Raw genomic sequence first — 16,786 nt, 5'->3', positions numbered from 1 at the left:
GTTTTCCCCACTCAGCCATCTCTGGTGCTTTAAATTTCCACAGTCTATTACTTGGCAGGCATCAAACTGCACTGTTTGGGACTCCAGACCTTCAGTTACATTTACAATTAATTTGATGGGGCTAGTTCCTTCTAGGGTTTGAAACATCATGGCTAGTAAGATTATTTTCACCTGTAACTTAAAATCTGAATTTTTCCTTTGGTGTTCTGATAGGACTAGGGCCATTGTTGACCAGGACAATACACAGCTCAGCCTCCTCCCCCTCTCCCCCCCACCCCCAGTTATTGTTTTCTCAGTGTAATTTTTAAGGGATCTGGGGCTGAAATTATTTTCCAAGACTCAGATGAAGTTGTTGAGTACTTATTGTCCGGTTCAGGTACTGGTCCCTTTACTCGGGTGTAATAAGTCCAGCCTTTTTCTGCTGTTCAGACTGCTGTTTCAGTTGTCATCAAGACTTGATAAGGCCCTTCCCAGGTTGGTTGGAGTTTGTACTCTTTTCATGACTTGATTAGGACCCAGCTGCCAGGTTGGTGTTGGTGGATTGCAAATTTAAGAGGTGGAGTCTGAGCCAGCAAACCCCGATATCTGAGGGATGACAAAGTAGAAGACAGGGCCAGTATATAATTTTGAAGAAAGAGATCTTTCAACTCAAAGGAGGGGAGTTCTCCAGACTTTCCAGGGAAGGGCAGGCCAAAAAGCATTTTATAGGGAGAAATTCCCAGTTCCCTCCTAGGGATAGTTTGGATCCTTAACAGAGCTATAGGTAAACATTTAACCCATGGTAATTTGGTTTCTAAGACTAACTTCGAGAGTTTTTTTTAAGGTTTGATTCATTCTTTCCACTTTCCCTGAGGATGGTGGGTGCCAGGGTGTATGGAAGTTCCATGTGATATCTAGACCCTGCATAATATTTTGCAATACTCTAGATGTAAAGTGACTACCATTGTTTGAATCTATGTTTTCTACTAATCCATATTGGGGAATGAGTTTTTCAAGGATTATTTTTGAAGTCCCTGATGCTGTAGCTGAAGCAAGAGGGTATGCTTTTACCCACCCTGTCAGGTGATCCACAATAACCAGAATATACTTTAATCGACCTACAGGGGACATTTCAGTATAATCAGCCTGAATCCTTTGGAATGGTCTGAGGCCAGGATCCCGCCCTGCTGGCACTTGCTTCCTTAAAACTTTCTTATTAACTTTCTGACAGATTATGCATCGTTCACTTATTTGCTTGGCTATAGTATAAAGGACTATACACCCAAAATGCTTGAGAACTAGGTCACACATGGCCTGTACTCCCCAGTGACTCCCTTGGTGCAAAACCGCTAGTACTTCCCTCATTATTTGCTTATTCAACATTTGCTGGCCATTTGGGAGGAGCCACTTCCCTTGGCTATCTAAGGTTGCCCCCAGTTGTTTTAGTTCTTTTACTTCCTTTTCAGAGAATACAGAGATTCCAATTTCTTTGGGGATTGAGGGTATCAGGACCATTAGTTCTAGAGGGGAACAGAGGGAAGCCTCATTGGCCTTTTCATCTGCCAATCTATTGCCTTTTGCTTTAAAAGTGTGACACTTCTGATGCCCATTTACATGTACCACAGATATTTTCCTTGGTAAAAGCAGACTGGCTAACACTTGTTTTACTAGTTCCACATGGACTCTGCTATTGATCAATCCCTTTTCTTCCCAAATTTTTCCAAAGATGTGGACTACGCCAAAGGCATATTTAGAATCTGTGTAGACTGTACCATCTTTTTCTTCTAACAATTTAAGGGCTTGATTTAATGCATACAGCTCACAAGTTTGAGCTGACCAATCATTGGGCAGTTGGCCAGCTTCTTTCACTTCACAAGTTAGTCCATCAACAACAGCATAGCCATTATGCCTTTTTCCTTCCAGGACCCTAGAAGACCCATCTATAAACAATTTTTCCCCAAATGTAAGGGAAGATCCTCTAGGTCAGGCAGGACTCGGGTTTGGTATTCAATTAAGTCGAGACAATCATGTTCAGGAGTTTTTACTTGATTGGGACTTTTCCAAAGGAAAGAAGCTGGGTTCAGACTATGATCAATTGTCAGTATTAAATCATTTCTTCCCATTAGAATAACCTCATATTTCAGAATTGGGGAATCTGTTAACCATCTTCCTGCTTTTTGAGACAAAACAGTCCTGACCTGATGAGGTGTGCTAACAACTAAGGCCCCTCCAAAGGTCAGCTTCCTGCTTTCTTCTACTAAGAGAGCAGTTGCTGCCATGGCCTAAACACACCTTGGCCATCCCCTGGAGAGAGGATTCAGGATTCTGGAAAGGAAGGCCACAGGCTTCCTTTGGCCTCCCCAGATCTGGGTTAGGACTCCCAAGGTTGTCCCCTTATCTACTGTCACAGACAGATGGAAAGGCTTCACAAGGGAGGGAAGGGCTAGAACAGGGGCTTGCACTAATGCCTGCTTGAGCCCTTCTAAGGCCTTTACTTCCTCCTCCTTACATTCTAACTTGTCAGGCTCCTCCTCCAACAGTTTTTGGTATAACCCTTTGGTTTGGGATGCATAAGAATCTACCCATAATCTACAATATCCCACCAATCCAAAAAATCTTCTTAGTTCTCTTTTTGTCCAGGAAAGAGGTAATTCAGTAATGGCCTGAATTCTTTCTCGATTGATCTTCCTCCTTCCCTTACTAATGAGATGATCCAGGTATTTGACTTCCTTTTCTACAAATTGTAGCTTACCTTTTGATACTCTTAGCCCTTGATCCCCCAGGAAATTCAATAAGCTCTTTGTGGTTTGGACCACTATCTGCCTTTCTTCACCTGATAATAGCATATTATCTACATATTGTAAAAGGGAAACTTCAGGTGGGACTGCAAATTTCTCCAATACTTTTTCCAGTTCCTGCCCAAAGAGGTTGGGGGATTCTGTGAAGCCTTGGGGTAAAACTGTCCACCTATACTGTTTTCTTCCTGTAAAGGGATCCTCCCACTCAAAGGAAAACAAGTCTCTACTCTCTGGGTTAAAGGGACAGGTCCAAAAGGCATCTTTTAGATCTATTACACTAAACCATTTATGATGGCAGGGGATCTTACTAAGGAGAGTGTATGGATTTGGGACTACTGGATTTTGAACCTGAATGATTTGATTAATGGCCCTTAGATCCTGTACCAGCCTCCAACTACCATCTGATTTCTGAACAGGCAAGATAGGAGAATTGAAGGGAGACATGCAGGGCTCCAAGAGTCCATCCCAAAGGAGGCCTTCGATGATGGGTTGAAGTCCCTGCCTCCCCTTAAGGGGAATGGGATATTGCCTTTGACAAATAATTTCCCCTTCCTTTTTCAATTTGATTTTAATAGGGCATACCTGCAAACCCCCTCTATTCACTTCTTTTACCCACACTTCCTCTCTGATATCTTTCATCTTCTCTAGTGAGCATGGCTAAGATTACTTCTATCTGCCCATCCCTTACTTCCAAATCCAAATCCATGAATACTATTAAGTCCCTTCCCAACAAGTTAGTTCCAGCTTCTGGTATGTACAAGAAAGGGCTTACAATTTGATTGTTTGCCTAACAAATATCAGTGGGAGAAAGAATGGGGACTTCAAATCTTTCTCCTTTTACCCCTGAGACTGTAGGGGAACTGCCCGAGAATTTGGTCCCTCTGGGGAGATGAATTACAGAGGATTGGGCTGTGCCAGTGTTCACTAGAAATGTAATTTCCTCCTGGTATGGGCCCACCCTTAGATTTACTAAAGGCTTTCGGTGGGCTTTAGTGATGTGGGCTATGGGTGGAAGGCTCTTTGTCTCTTCAGAGATAACTAAGTTGTTTGACTTGTGAGTGTGGAAAGATAAGAGGCTGCAGTCCTGCCCTTAGGGAAAATGGCAAACAGGCTCTAGTCCCAGGAAATGTTTAACAATGCAAGAGCTATAAACTTCAAGTATTTAGGGGAAATGCAAAAACCAAATAAGCTAAAGGCTTATCTAGAATGTCTGGAGTCCATGCTAAAAGCTTACCTAAGATGTGGAAGAGATATATGCTAATTGAAGCCTATTGAGAACTGAAACAAAGGGACCATTTGGCCTTTCCTCTCTGTATAAAAGACGTTTGGGGAAACGGACTTTGGCCCAGTGGTTAGGGCGTCCGTCTACCATATGGGAGGTCCGCGGTTCAGACCCTGGGCCTCCTTGACCCGTGTGGAGCTGGCCATGCGCAGCGCTGATGCGCGCAAGGAGTGCCGTGCCATGCAAGGGTGTCCCCCGCGTGGGAGAGCCCCCATGCGCAAGGAGTGCGCCCGTGAGGAAAGCCGCCCAGTGTGAAAAGAAAGAGCAGCCTGCCCAGGAATGGCGCCGCCCACACTTCCCGTGCCGCTGATGACAATAGAAGCAGACAAAGAAACAAGACGCAGCAAATAGACACCAAGAACAGACAACCAGGGGAGGGGGGGAAATTAAATAAATAAATAAATCTTAAAAAAAAAAAAAAAAAAAAGACGTTTGAAAATCTTGTTCAGGGCTCGGGATTCAAAGTGAAAGCCCCCGAGTCCGGCCGGCCGTCAATAAACCATTTTTCCTTCTCAAAATCATTGCTGAGTCCTGGCCTCTCTATACTCAAATAATTGAACTTCTCTTAAATTCCACAACATTTTTGGTGACTCTGGTGGGATAATAAATGAAGGCCAGAGATGATAGCATTTTGCTGCCCCTTCCAAATCCCCGAGGAAGCCGGGAGGACTCAGGTGAACCCCAAATCTGGGCACCCCTGGATTAAATTTAATCCAGAAAAGATGTGGGCTCCACCAGAATCTTCCCGACAAAATCGAGGGGCAATGGAAGGTCTGAAGAGAAAGATTCTGGGAACGAAAAAGAACTCCGAACATGGAAGAAGGTAAGACTCCCCGGGTGAGCACAGTCTGGAAGGCCCTAGCTTTAATTGCTAGGAAGGGGAGGCTGATCACCTCCCGAGAGAACCCTAGTAGCCCCAGAAGGCTGGGGGGAAGCCGTTCTCTCTAGGCTTGGGAAAAGGAGGAAAACCGGGGAAAAGCCCTGGTGTTTTGGGTTTGTCTAACTGCATGTTAGAATCTGGTACTGGTCTTATATCCACTAAAGGAGTGGAGTCTCGATTTTAATAGGAAGGGTATTTATAGGTTCAAGTCCTAATGTCCTGGAAATTGGTCTAGATTAAGGAAAACAAAACTTGGTTACAGGAAAATGGATCGGCTTTTCTGGTGGAGCTTGGTCTGGGTGTAAAGTTTAAACAGTGGAAAAGTCTAGCTGAAATCTTTTGTTATGGTACTAATTTGTGAATGAATTCGCTTTATACCAAATGTTAAGTGTTCTGAGGTTTGTGATGGCTGTGGGGGCAGCCATGGTGAAAATAAATATATAAACTTGTGAGTCAGATTAGTGACCTTTGTGCTTCTGTCTGTGTCAGCTCAATGTTAGTGTTGGAGTTGTGTCCTTACATAAAGTAGAATTACAGCTGAGCTGGAGCCCTCCCTTGCCATTGGCAAGGGGGTGAAATGATTCTGGGGCAAAAGCTGAGGAGTCTAGATGTTTGTGCATGCTCTGCTGTCTTGTCTCTGGTCTGGCCCTTTGCCGGGGCTTGGAGGCCATCTGTGTCCGCGCCAAGCACCCAAGTTTGTTGGGAATGTCCCAGTCGGGGCGGCTGGGTTCCTGGGAGAGTTGCCAAATTTGAGTAGGTTCTGTCTGCCCATTTTGGCTGAAAGCTGGAAAGGGGGGAGTGGCTTGCCCCTTTCCAGTGAGTCCACCCTTCTATTCATAAGCCGCATTCCTGTTTGTTGTGCGCCTGACTGCCTGGAAGGGGGGGAAGTGAAGGAGGTGAAAAGCAGAATCAGAATAAATGCAGTAAAGTTCCCTCAGGGTGTCAAAGCCAAAATACGTTTGCATTCTGCTCAGGTTCTTAGAAGGTATTATAGTAACCTTAAGTGAGAGAATGTGTTCTGTGAAGGTAAAATCTGTCTTAAGGGTATAAATAATTATAAAAGTTTTACAAAGCATTGTTTAAGGTATTTAAGTGGTAATTGCAGAAAGTCATTATTTAACAAAACTGAATTGATAATAATAATAATAAAAGGCAATTTTATAACAAACTTTTTCGGCAGCCAATCTCCCCTGCCAACTTGCTTCCAAAAAAACTGTTTCTGGTATTACATGCTACTAAGTATTTAAAGTGAAGAAAAGTTCATTATTTTAACAAACTTGTTTAGTATTAATGGCAATTATATGTTGTAAGAAGTTTGCCTGGTAACTTAGTATGTGGGATATATGGAGTGTGTTTTTATTGTTAAGGCAACAGAAAATGATTTTGTCCTAAGATAAAATGATTGATTATTGGAAAGAGTAGAGTGTGGGACAGAACCTGAATGAATACTGAAAGTGTAGAAGGTTTGTGGAAGGGAAATTTTTATGATTAAATTGAGTAAGATCAATATACAAAGAAAATATTTTATCAATAGCTTCTTGTGCTTTAACCTCATCATATCCTCAATGTTTGAAGAAGAGTCTTACCTCTTTTAAAAGAACATTTTATGTTCTAGAAATCAAATCCTGAAAAGTAGCCTTTTATTTCAAACTAACTGCAAGAGATTTATTCTTTTACTTTAAAGGAAAAATTAAAGTAATGGTTAAGTTCATTTAATATGTTATAAGTTGAATGAAAGGTATTTAAAGGTGTTATAAAATTAATAGGTTTTAAAAAAATTAATAAAAACTGTAACTAAGAGTTAAAATCATTTATAAATGCATTTATATTATAAAACAGTGGAAAGACAATAACTGAGATTATAGCTGGGTGAATTTGGCCTGAAACTATTATTTAAGTGTAAATTCTACACTAACCTTTCCTTTGTTTATGGTTACTTCAAGCCTAACCTCACCCTTTGCCTTTGCCTATGGTTATTTCATAATTGAGAAGAGCTGGGACATCACTGTCTCCTCTTCTGGTATTAGTAACCCTTTCTCTCATGAATTCAAGTGTAAACTAAATAAATTGCTGCCTGATAGAATAAGGTTAAATGGCCACTGGAGTTTTATTATCTCCAAAACCAAAAGGGGGGTGGAGGGGGAGAAGTCTCCTGCCTTGACAGTCAGTGTTCCTAAGAGTGGCAATTCATGAGAGAAAGCAGTCTGTCTCCCTGAGGCTTCAAATAGCCTCAGTAAATATATATAAAATTAATCTTGTTGCTTATCCAAAATTCTGCTAATTTCAAAGTAAAATATAAAGTTCTAAAACAAAATGGTGCTAAGGCATTGAGAACATTTTGGTTATTAGAATCCATTAAGTAAGAAAGAAAATTCTTGTGGTAAACTGCATGGTCATAGTGCAAATTAAGAAGAGTTTCAAAAGTCTTTGAAAAGTTTAAAATAACTAAAGTCATGTTGTTGTGTCAAACTATTCATGTCTGCCTATTTGCTCAAATTGTTGAGGTTAAATATGCAGTTATATAAGTAATATGTATTTCTGGACCCCTAATTAATTAAGCTAAACTGTATATAAAATAATGCAAATTACAAGTAATATCAATGAGTTGTGTTTGTGTCTAACTCTTTGTGTCTGCCCATTTTAAAAAAAAAAAGCTCAATGTATGTCTTCATACATCAGGATAATATCAAATTAACAAATAAAAATTCTTAAAAGAGGTCTATTCAAATTGTTAAAAATTAAATATGCAGTTATATTTATAAATATTCTTAAAGCCCAAATTGAACTAAGCAGGATGAAAAAGTCATAGAAATCTGATTATGGAAACAATTGGGAAAGGGCCTCCTCTTTGCAAGAGCTTTTAAGGCAAGACTAGATGTGGTAGATTAAACCTATCTAATAGGCTAGGGAATTAAGAATCAGTTTGCCTGGTAATTTCCCAGTTTAAAACCTTTGTCAGCCATAAATTGCAAAAAAAAAAACAAAACACACAAAGATTAGGTTAATTTTCACATAAGAAAAATGTTGATGTAACCTGGCAGCCTGCTGCCTCAGTCTCCCACTCCCGGGTTGGACAGCAGTGGAGACCAGTTTAGGCCAGTCCTATGGGCAGTGGAAGGATGCCCAAGAAGGAGCTAACTAAGTCGGTGCCATTTCAGCACTAAATTCTATTCCTTATTTGAAAAAGGGGGGAGCAGGTAAAAACTAAAATGGTTGGAATGTGATAGAGGAAGCAGTTAAATCAAACTTTTGTGTGGGAAAGTTAAATCTCAGATAAGCTGTAACTTCTGAAGTATCCAATCTATGGAAAAACAGAGGAAGAGCTTGCATGCTAGGCTTAGGGGTATAAATTGTGTCATTTTTCTTTGTTCGGGGCACCAGCCATATCTGGCTCTGCGCCCCTTCTTGCAAGATTGAGAATAAATTATTTTCTTCTCCACAATCTGGTGAGCCTTATTTTCTTCCAGAAGATTTCTTTCCAACAAAATAAGGTAATTAGTGGCTCTATTAACAAATTTCAGTAAGTAAAGGAAAGTCCATAAAAACTATGGAGAGATCTTTCCTGGGTTATGATTTTAAAAAATTAAGTAATTGTGTAATGTGTTTTAAAACCTGGTAGTCAGTTATGCTTTTAAATTAATAATTTTCATAACTTAAAGAAAAGAAGTTTTTAGCTTCCTGTAAGGGAAAAAGGGAACATTCCTTGCATAAACTATTATGGTTTCAATTTTATTTAACTTGAGTGTAATCTCCCATAGTTAATTTATAAACTAAATTAACATTATGTACGAAATCTTTAGTGAGTGAAATTAGGCTGAAGGAAAAAGATTGTAGATATGCTCTCTTAAATAAAGAGTAAATTTCTTTCATTGGTAATTGTAATTTAGTAAGTTTATTTAAACATGAGGTGTCTAGTCAATGCGGTTATAGTCAATTATAAAGAGTTTGAAAAACATCTTCCAAACTGAAAATGTTTAAATAGTTCTAGTTGTAGAAGTCATTGTTAACTAAAGAAACTTAGATTGGTATTGGTAGCAGAAATAACTTCATGATAATAAACCTGTCTGAAGGCCACTGCAAAATACACATTTAAGTAAATGGTAATAAAAAGTTGTCTTGATTCTATTGGAAATATTCTGTTTTCATTCTAACAATGAAAAATAATATTTTTCCTCTATTACTAAAGTAAAGTACCTACTGTTATCTTCATAGTAAAATTGTGTAAGTAAATAGTTATTTGATATATGTATTGCGTTAAGTTGTTTAAAATATATATAAAACAAGGAATAAACTTTAACATTGTCAAACTCTTGTGCATTCGAACCAGGCCTTGTATACATTACAGGTGGCCTCTCCATGTGAGTTATTGGCTAGGCTGGTCACTGACCCCTCAATTAAAAATATGTGCTATATCAGTCTCTGGTTCTGCTCCTGAAGTCGATGGAAACTATATTGCAGTTTCAAGCTCCTGCAGCCAATAATGACTCGGTACAGCCAAGTGTACAATGGATATCACCTCCAGACTGGCACTGTTCCATGGTGCCAGAGAGCACTATGCACCAGGCTAGTAGAATACTGGAAAATCTCTGGAATACTGGAAGGATGCTGCAACTTGCTCACTGCGTTGAAGAACATGCTAAGTGGAGCCATGATACCAGGAGACTGTAAGTAAAACTTAAACACAATTGGCATTATGGCCTGCTCTCATGGAGAGATAACATGTAAAGTATTACAAACCTGAAACTCAAAACTAATAATGGCAACTCTGAGTCCTTATGCATTAAGTAATACATTAGTTAATATTAAGTGCTGTACTTTTATCCTGTACTAAATATATGCCTAATAATTGTAATGTTATCTTTTCTATTTTGGATCAAGTGCAGAAGTATATTAGACATGTTAAATTCCTGGTAAAATCATTTTCTAAACAGTTAATAACATGTCTATAGAATAAGGTGGCAGTCTCAGCCAGTCTCAGTTAGCAAAAGTGAGGCTTGCTTGCTGATGGTGAGTCACCTATTGAACAAGTCAAAATTGCTAGAAATTGTACAATGAAAACCAAGGTGTAAAAATCTTTATTCTGTAGTTCTGATCACTCCCACAGGTGAAAACTAAGAGTATTTCCAAATTAGTGTTCTAATCCTGAGTGAAGCCAGTTGCCCAAGGAGTACCAGTTCACCAGGAGCATCTGACAGAGCGAATGAGTGTCAATCATTGAACAGCTTGGAATGTGTCTTCAGAAAAAGCTAAGTGTCTGTTGCAATTTCTCTATAAAGATGGATAACTTAAAAAAGAATATATATATGCTGTTCCCACCAGCTTTTAAGGAGTGCCATCTTTATAGGCACCTAACCTTGTCTACCTCTGTAATCCAATGTGTCCTCTTTTAAAAACGGGTATTCCAAATTTTTAATTAAGTTTGTTTCTTTCAGAGTGAACATCTTATTAACCATATGAAAACTTCATCCAACTTCGTACAGAATGCCAGATCCATCTTCCTCCAGTTAGAATAAATTAAGAGTTTTACACCTTATTAGGCAATGACTACAGCCCATGGCCAGCAGGAAGCAGTTACAGAAAAGAGATCGTCTCCCTTCAGCACCCCTTTTAAATTAAAGGTGTAAACTCTTTAAGAGTAAAATAAAAGTAATAGATGGATCTGGAACCTGACTGGAAATCCATGTGAGTGCCAGTGGCAGCAGAATAACTGCGGGAGGCCCCTGCCCAAGATTCTGCTGTCCAGAATGAAAAGCTCTAAACTTCTAAAAACAGTCCTGGATGCTGTACTAAAGACTGATAAATAATCAGTCAAGACAACAAACAGCCATCCACCTCATAGCTCCAACAATAATTATGCCAAAGCTTAGCAAGTAAACTTTGACAAAGGGGGGAATGATGTGGGCTATGGGTGGAAGGCTCTTTGTCTCTTCAGAGATAACTAAGTTGTTTGACTTGTGAGTGTGGAAAGATAAGAGGCTGCAGTCCTGCCCTTAGGGAAAATGGCAAACAGGCTCTAGTCCCAGGAAATGTTTAACAATGCAAGAGCTATAAACTTCAAGTATTTAGGGGAAATGCAAAAACCAAATAAGCTAAAGGCTTATCTAGAATGTCTGGAGTCCATGCTAAAAGCTTACCTAAGATGTGGAAGAGATATATGCTAATTGAAGCCTATTAAGAACTGAAACAAAGGGGCCGTTTGGCCTTTCCTCTCTGTATAAAAGACATTTGAAAATCTTGTTCAGGGCTCCGGATTCAAACTGAAAGCCCCCGAGTCCGGCCAGCCATCAATAAACCATTTTTCCTTCTCAAAATCATTGCTGAGTCCTGGCCTCTCTATACTCAAATAATTGAACTTCTCTTAAATTCCACAACATTAGAACTAAGGAGCCTCAGACCCCCCTAATCCTCAAAATTCATGAGGGGAATTACCTGACTCTCTTTCTTTAAAATCAGGCATTCCTTTTTGAAATGACTAGGCCTTCACCATGATAGCACCCTGCAGAGCCTTGCCTTTTTCTTGTCCTGTTATCTAAATAGGCCCATTTTGCTTATTTATCTTGCCTCTGCCTGTCCCCTCTCTGACTCATTTCCAGTCTTTTCCTAACCACTTGATCGACTGTGCTAATCATAACCTTTGCTTTCTGTTTCTGCTTTTTCTCCTCTTTCCTTACAAACACTTTCTGGGACTCTCTCAATAACTCTTCTAATGGCTTATCCATCCATCCTTCTATTTTTTTAAATCTTTTTCTGAATGTCAGGCCAAGACCCCTTCACATAGCTGACTTTTAACATTCCCTGAGCCACAGGATTATTAGGGTCCATTCCTGAGTATTTCCTCACTTGGTTTCTCAATCTTTGCAGGTAAGCAGAGTGAGTTTCATCTTTCTCCTGGGCTACTTCAAAGGCCTTACTCAAGTTTTGAGATTTGGGTACAGCCAATTTGATCCCCTGTATAATGAGGTCTCTAAGATCTTTTATCTGTGTTTTGTTCCCCAGGTCATTATTATCCCAATTAGGGTCTGTGTTTGGGAACTTTTGTTCTGCTGCCATTATCCCCTGTCCAGGTGGATGCTGCCTTTCCCACTCCTTCATAGCTGCCCTCTGCACCATTCCTCTTTCTTCTCCCATGAAGAGGATATTCAGTATGGACATAAGTTCAGGCCAGGTGTATAAACTAGGACCTAGAAATTGATCTACTTGTTCAGCCAGCCCCACTGGATCTTCCATTAGAGATTTCATCTTCTTTTTGAAGTTTCTTACTTCAGTACTTGTCAGTGCGGCATTTACATAGCCAATCTCCCCTGGCCCCATTGGTACTTCTCTCAGTGGATACAAAGGCTTAATGGAGTTTTGTTCTTTCACTCCCTTTTCTCAGATGCTCTGGTGAATGGAAAATTTTGTATATCTTTCTTATATTGTTCCAATTCTTTCCTCAGCTGTTGGTGGGTTGTGACTGGTGGGGCTGTTGGCCCCACTTTATTCTCTGGTTCCCCAGGGCTTACAATGGGTTCTACCAGGTCCTCCAAATCTAATGGCCCTTCTCCTGGGAGGGGAGGGGGAACATAAGGAGGAGGGAGATTATAGACAGGGGTCCCAGGGTTTAGTTTCTGCAGCTTTTGTTTCTGCAGCCTCAGTTTCTGCAAGCTTAGTTTTGGGGCCTGGATTTTCAGCTTTCATAGGATAGAGAGTGGCTTCCTTTCCCTTTAACCAGCACATGGCATAGTCAGACTCTTCCTTGGAGAGGGGGGTTTTTCCATTAACATACAGTACAAGCTCAGCACAAAGCCAATCCTCATCTGCCCTGTATTTTGGCCAGAATATGTCAGGCAGTAAAATATTTTCCTTGGTCCAGATACAGCAGCAGTATTTAACTATTTTCTGCTTGTCTTTTCCCTTGGTTCGATTACTATTGGACCAATGCTTTAACATCTCCCTAGTGGACTATCTGGGGGAATGTCTCTGGGGGATCCTACAGATACCCCTTTCCCCTTTTTCCCAGTTGACTCACTGCCTCTATTTCCCATTCTGAATCTTGTCTGGGTCTCTTTCTTTTGAATCTTTTGCTTTGTCGGTTTCCAGACCTTTCCCTCACAGGAGAAGGGAAATGCGAATTGGGACTCCACACTCACTTCCCACTGTATGTCACACATTTCATGCACACACAGTGAACCTCAGACTCATCAGAATTCCCAACCACCAAGGTAATACTTAACAGCCTTTGTTCTTACCTTGGTCCATGCATGGAGTCACCTGGTCAACAAGAGGCAGATTTTCCCTTCCCTTTTTCTCATCCACAATCAGCAGATCTAAGTGTTTGTTCTCGAGCCTCCTGGCTGCCAGAGGTGAGGCCCCTGCCGGCAGAGTCCAAGACTGCTTAAACAGCGGGACACACCTCCCTGTCATCCACCCCAGGGGTCTGCTCTCTGAAGCCTCAGAATCCCGGATGAGCCCCCATGGCTGTTAGAAATAAATCTTCTTCTTCTGGAAGAAAATAAGGCTCACCTGATTGTGGAGAAGAAAAGAATTTATTTTAAATCTTGCAAGAAGGCGCACACAACCAGAAAACATGGCCAGCGCCCTGAACAAAGAAAAATGACACAATTTATACCCCTAAGCCTAGCACACAAGCCCTTCCTCTGTTTCTCCATAGATTGGATACTTCAGAAGTTACAACCTAACTGAGAAGAACTAACTTTGCTGTGCAAAAGTTTGTGATTAACCGCAAAAGTTTGTGATTAACTGCTTCCCTCATCACATTCCAACCATTTTTGTTTTTACCTGCTCCCCTCTGCGAAATAAGGAATGGAATGTGGTGCAGAATTGGAATTGGTTTAGCTCGTTCTGGGGCATCTTCCTTTTTTTTTTTTTTTTTTTTTTACTCCCTGTAGGACTGGCTTAAGCTGGTTTCCTTTGTTGCTGTTTAAGCCAGGAGTGGGAGACTGAGGCAGTAAGTTGCCAGATTACATTCCTTTATGTGAAAACTAAACTAATCTTTGTTTCTTACAATGGGAACCTCTTATGTTTTTTATAATATAACCTTTTCTGTGATGTATGTATCTTCAAAAAATACAATTTACAAAAATGGTGGGTGGGTTATATGGGAACCTCTTATTTTTTTTTAATTTAAAGTTCTATGTGATCTATTAACTTTAATTTTAAAAAGTGTTAAAAAAAAAAAAGAGTAAAATGGAGGAGTAGGGCAAGATGGCATCAGACTAAATGTACCCACATCATCTCTCCTACAAAATAAATGGCTGAGTGGGGACAAAATCCTGCCTGAGTGAGTTATTTGGGAATTCACAATGCATAGGCTTCAGGACTTCAAACTGGAGAGAGTCAGACAAAAAAAGAGTGTTTGTTCAAGATAAGATCCTGCCTTTCTTATGCTGGAGGCTGGAGCTGTGGGACTGCTAAGCCCCTCCCTCAGGGCAGGAAACCGAAGCATTCCCTCACCCTTGCCAGTCACCCAGCTGGAGGACACAAACTCCAAAAGTGGGAGGGTTCTGGTGAAGGGTGGAGAGGGGTCCCCCAAGTGCAGGTTCAATTGTCTGGACCCTCTGTTTTGAGCTTTGAGGACCATACCAGCTGGCTTGAGGAGAAACCAGGAAGAGGGGGGAGGCAAATCTGATCAGGCAGTCTGATTTACCTAACCTCCCTGGGATAGGGAAATTGGTCTGGGTGAAGGTGGAATCAGGCAATTAACTAGCCCTGTGCAACTCACCTAAGGCAGAGGGACAGTAGGAAGTGCTTAAAAGGCTTCCAAGACATATTTAGAGGTGTGGGTGCTCTCTCTCAAAGAGACAGAGAGTAATTTTTTTCTGTGGTGAGTTAATTCACCAGGGCCACATTTGAATTTCAAAAGAGAACTCTCACAGGCTATTGCTTCCTGCTGCCCTGGGAGAAAAAGCAGTTAGACAAATGGGGTGGGGGGTGGGGGGGAGAATTCCTAGTCAGCAGTTTATACAATTGCAAAGAGTCAATCCTGCCCCAAGGAAAGGGACTCTTTCTGAAGAGCTAAAGAACCCAAAAGGAAAGTTTAGCTCAGTGGAGGAGTTTCAGCCTTGGGTATACAAGGTCTCTAGTTTGATTCTTGGCTCCTCTTGGAGTAGTGACCCACTGGGATATTAAACACCTAGCTGATACTTTAGGACAGGGAAAACATAGACATCATCCTTGTATAAGCTTCCCTTGGGTCTCTTATTTTTTCATTGAAAAAAAGATTATTTTTTGTTATATAATTTAACTTAGTTTTCTCACTAAAACCAACTGCAAAATCTGCTGTGAGAAGGCTACAAGGTAATTTATTAACACCGGCAGCCTGACAAGCTCCACATGGGCTTAAGAGAGAAGTCTGTTTTTTCTTAGTGTTTGGTTGACTCCTGGCTTGTGCGTTTGTCTGTTGCTTTTCTTTTCTTGTCCTTTCCTCTTCATCCCTCCTCCCCCACCTGCCCTTTTTAATTAGGTGCTGCTGCCTTGTTTCTTGTTTGCTGTGTTTCCTCTTCCTCCATTTCCTCCTTTCTATCTGTACTTATTTTGGCTACCAACACTATCTCTTTTCCTTCCTACATCTTTCTATCTTCTGCCTTCTGTTGCTCTTACATTCCACCTCACCTTCTTTAGCTCCCAATTTTTCTGGCTGTTTATTTCTAACACTTCTGTTTTTTTTTAAATCTTTTATTAATACTTTGTTTATTTCCATTCTTTTCTCTTTCTCTCTCTCCTCATCACACTGGCCTTTTAATTCATACTATGTTCTTCTCCATATTGTTTCCCATTTCTTTATAGGTGCTCCAGTTTTTTATTCCTATACCTCTACACTGCTTACACAATTTAATATGTATTCTCCTAGGTCCTATATGGTTCTTCTGCCAACCTTTACTATCAATATGACTATTATACTTTTTTGTTTCTTACATCTTTTAATTTCCCTGGCTCTAATCTGTTTCCTTCAAGGGAACTTAGACAACATCAAGGAAATATAATAAGAAGAACAAAGTGTTAAAGAGAAAAATTAACATACACACACAAAAAACAGCAACTAAATAATACCAGAGGCTACACAGAGAAGCTAATCAACTGAACAAACCCATCAATATAAAATAATGACCAGACAACAACAAAAATTACAGACCATACCAATAATTATGAAGACATGGCCCAGTCCAATAAACAAACTAAAAACAGGGAAGAGGAGCAGAACATCAAAGAATGAATCAATGCTGTCCACACTAATACCATGGACCAACTCAATGAAGTGAAGGAAGAGATTAAAGATATTAGGAAAACACTTGGAGAGCATACTGAAGAAATTGTAAACACACACTAAATATAACAGATATGATGGTGATGAATGGCACAATCCAAGAAACCAAAAATACACTCTCAGCCAATAACAAGAGATTTGAATAGGCAGAGGAAAGAATTAGTGATGTGGAAGATGGTACATTTAAAATCAAACAGCCAGTAAAATTAAGAGATAAGAAGATAGAAAAAGTGCAGCAGAGTTTTAAGGTTTAGAATGACAATGCAAAATGTGCACACATACACATTATAGGCATCCCAGAAAGATAAGAGATGGGACAGGGGAAAAGTGGGTGTTGTAGGAAATAATGGCTGAAAACTTCCCAAGCCTATTGAGGGAGTTGAATGTATATGTCCAGGAAGTACAGTACACCCCAAATATTATAAACCCCAACAGGCCTACTTCAAGACATACACTTGTCAAATTATCCAATGCTCAAGACAAAGAGAAAGTACAGAATGCAGCAAGAGAAAAGAAAACCATCACATACAAGGGAAATTCAATAAGATTAAGTGCTGATTTCTCATCTGAAACCATGGAGGCAA

General features: G+C 40.2%; 1 long non-coding RNA gene across 1 annotated transcript; it reads right to left on the bottom strand.

Moving 5' to 3' along the window:
* Window positions 1-295: 295 nt before the first annotated feature.
* On the bottom strand, window positions 296-13,572 carry LOC139438360 (uncharacterized). Its single transcript, XR_011648042.1, has 3 exons — window positions 13,442-13,572; window positions 13,168-13,290; window positions 296-585 (listed from the first exon to the last, which is right to left on the bottom strand). It is a non-coding gene; the product is annotated as an uncharacterized lncRNA (long non-coding RNA).
* Between the last annotated feature and the right edge of the window lie 3,214 nt (window positions 13,573-16,786).

The sequence above is a fragment of the Dasypus novemcinctus genome, chromosome Y, assembly GCF_030445035.2.
Source record: "Dasypus novemcinctus isolate mDasNov1 chromosome Y, mDasNov1.1.hap2, whole genome shotgun sequence".
Classification (NCBI taxonomy): domain Eukaryota; kingdom Metazoa; phylum Chordata; class Mammalia; order Cingulata; family Dasypodidae; genus Dasypus; species Dasypus novemcinctus.
Note: the sequence above shows the minus strand (reverse complement) of the source record. Positions and strands in the feature narration are given on the sequence as shown.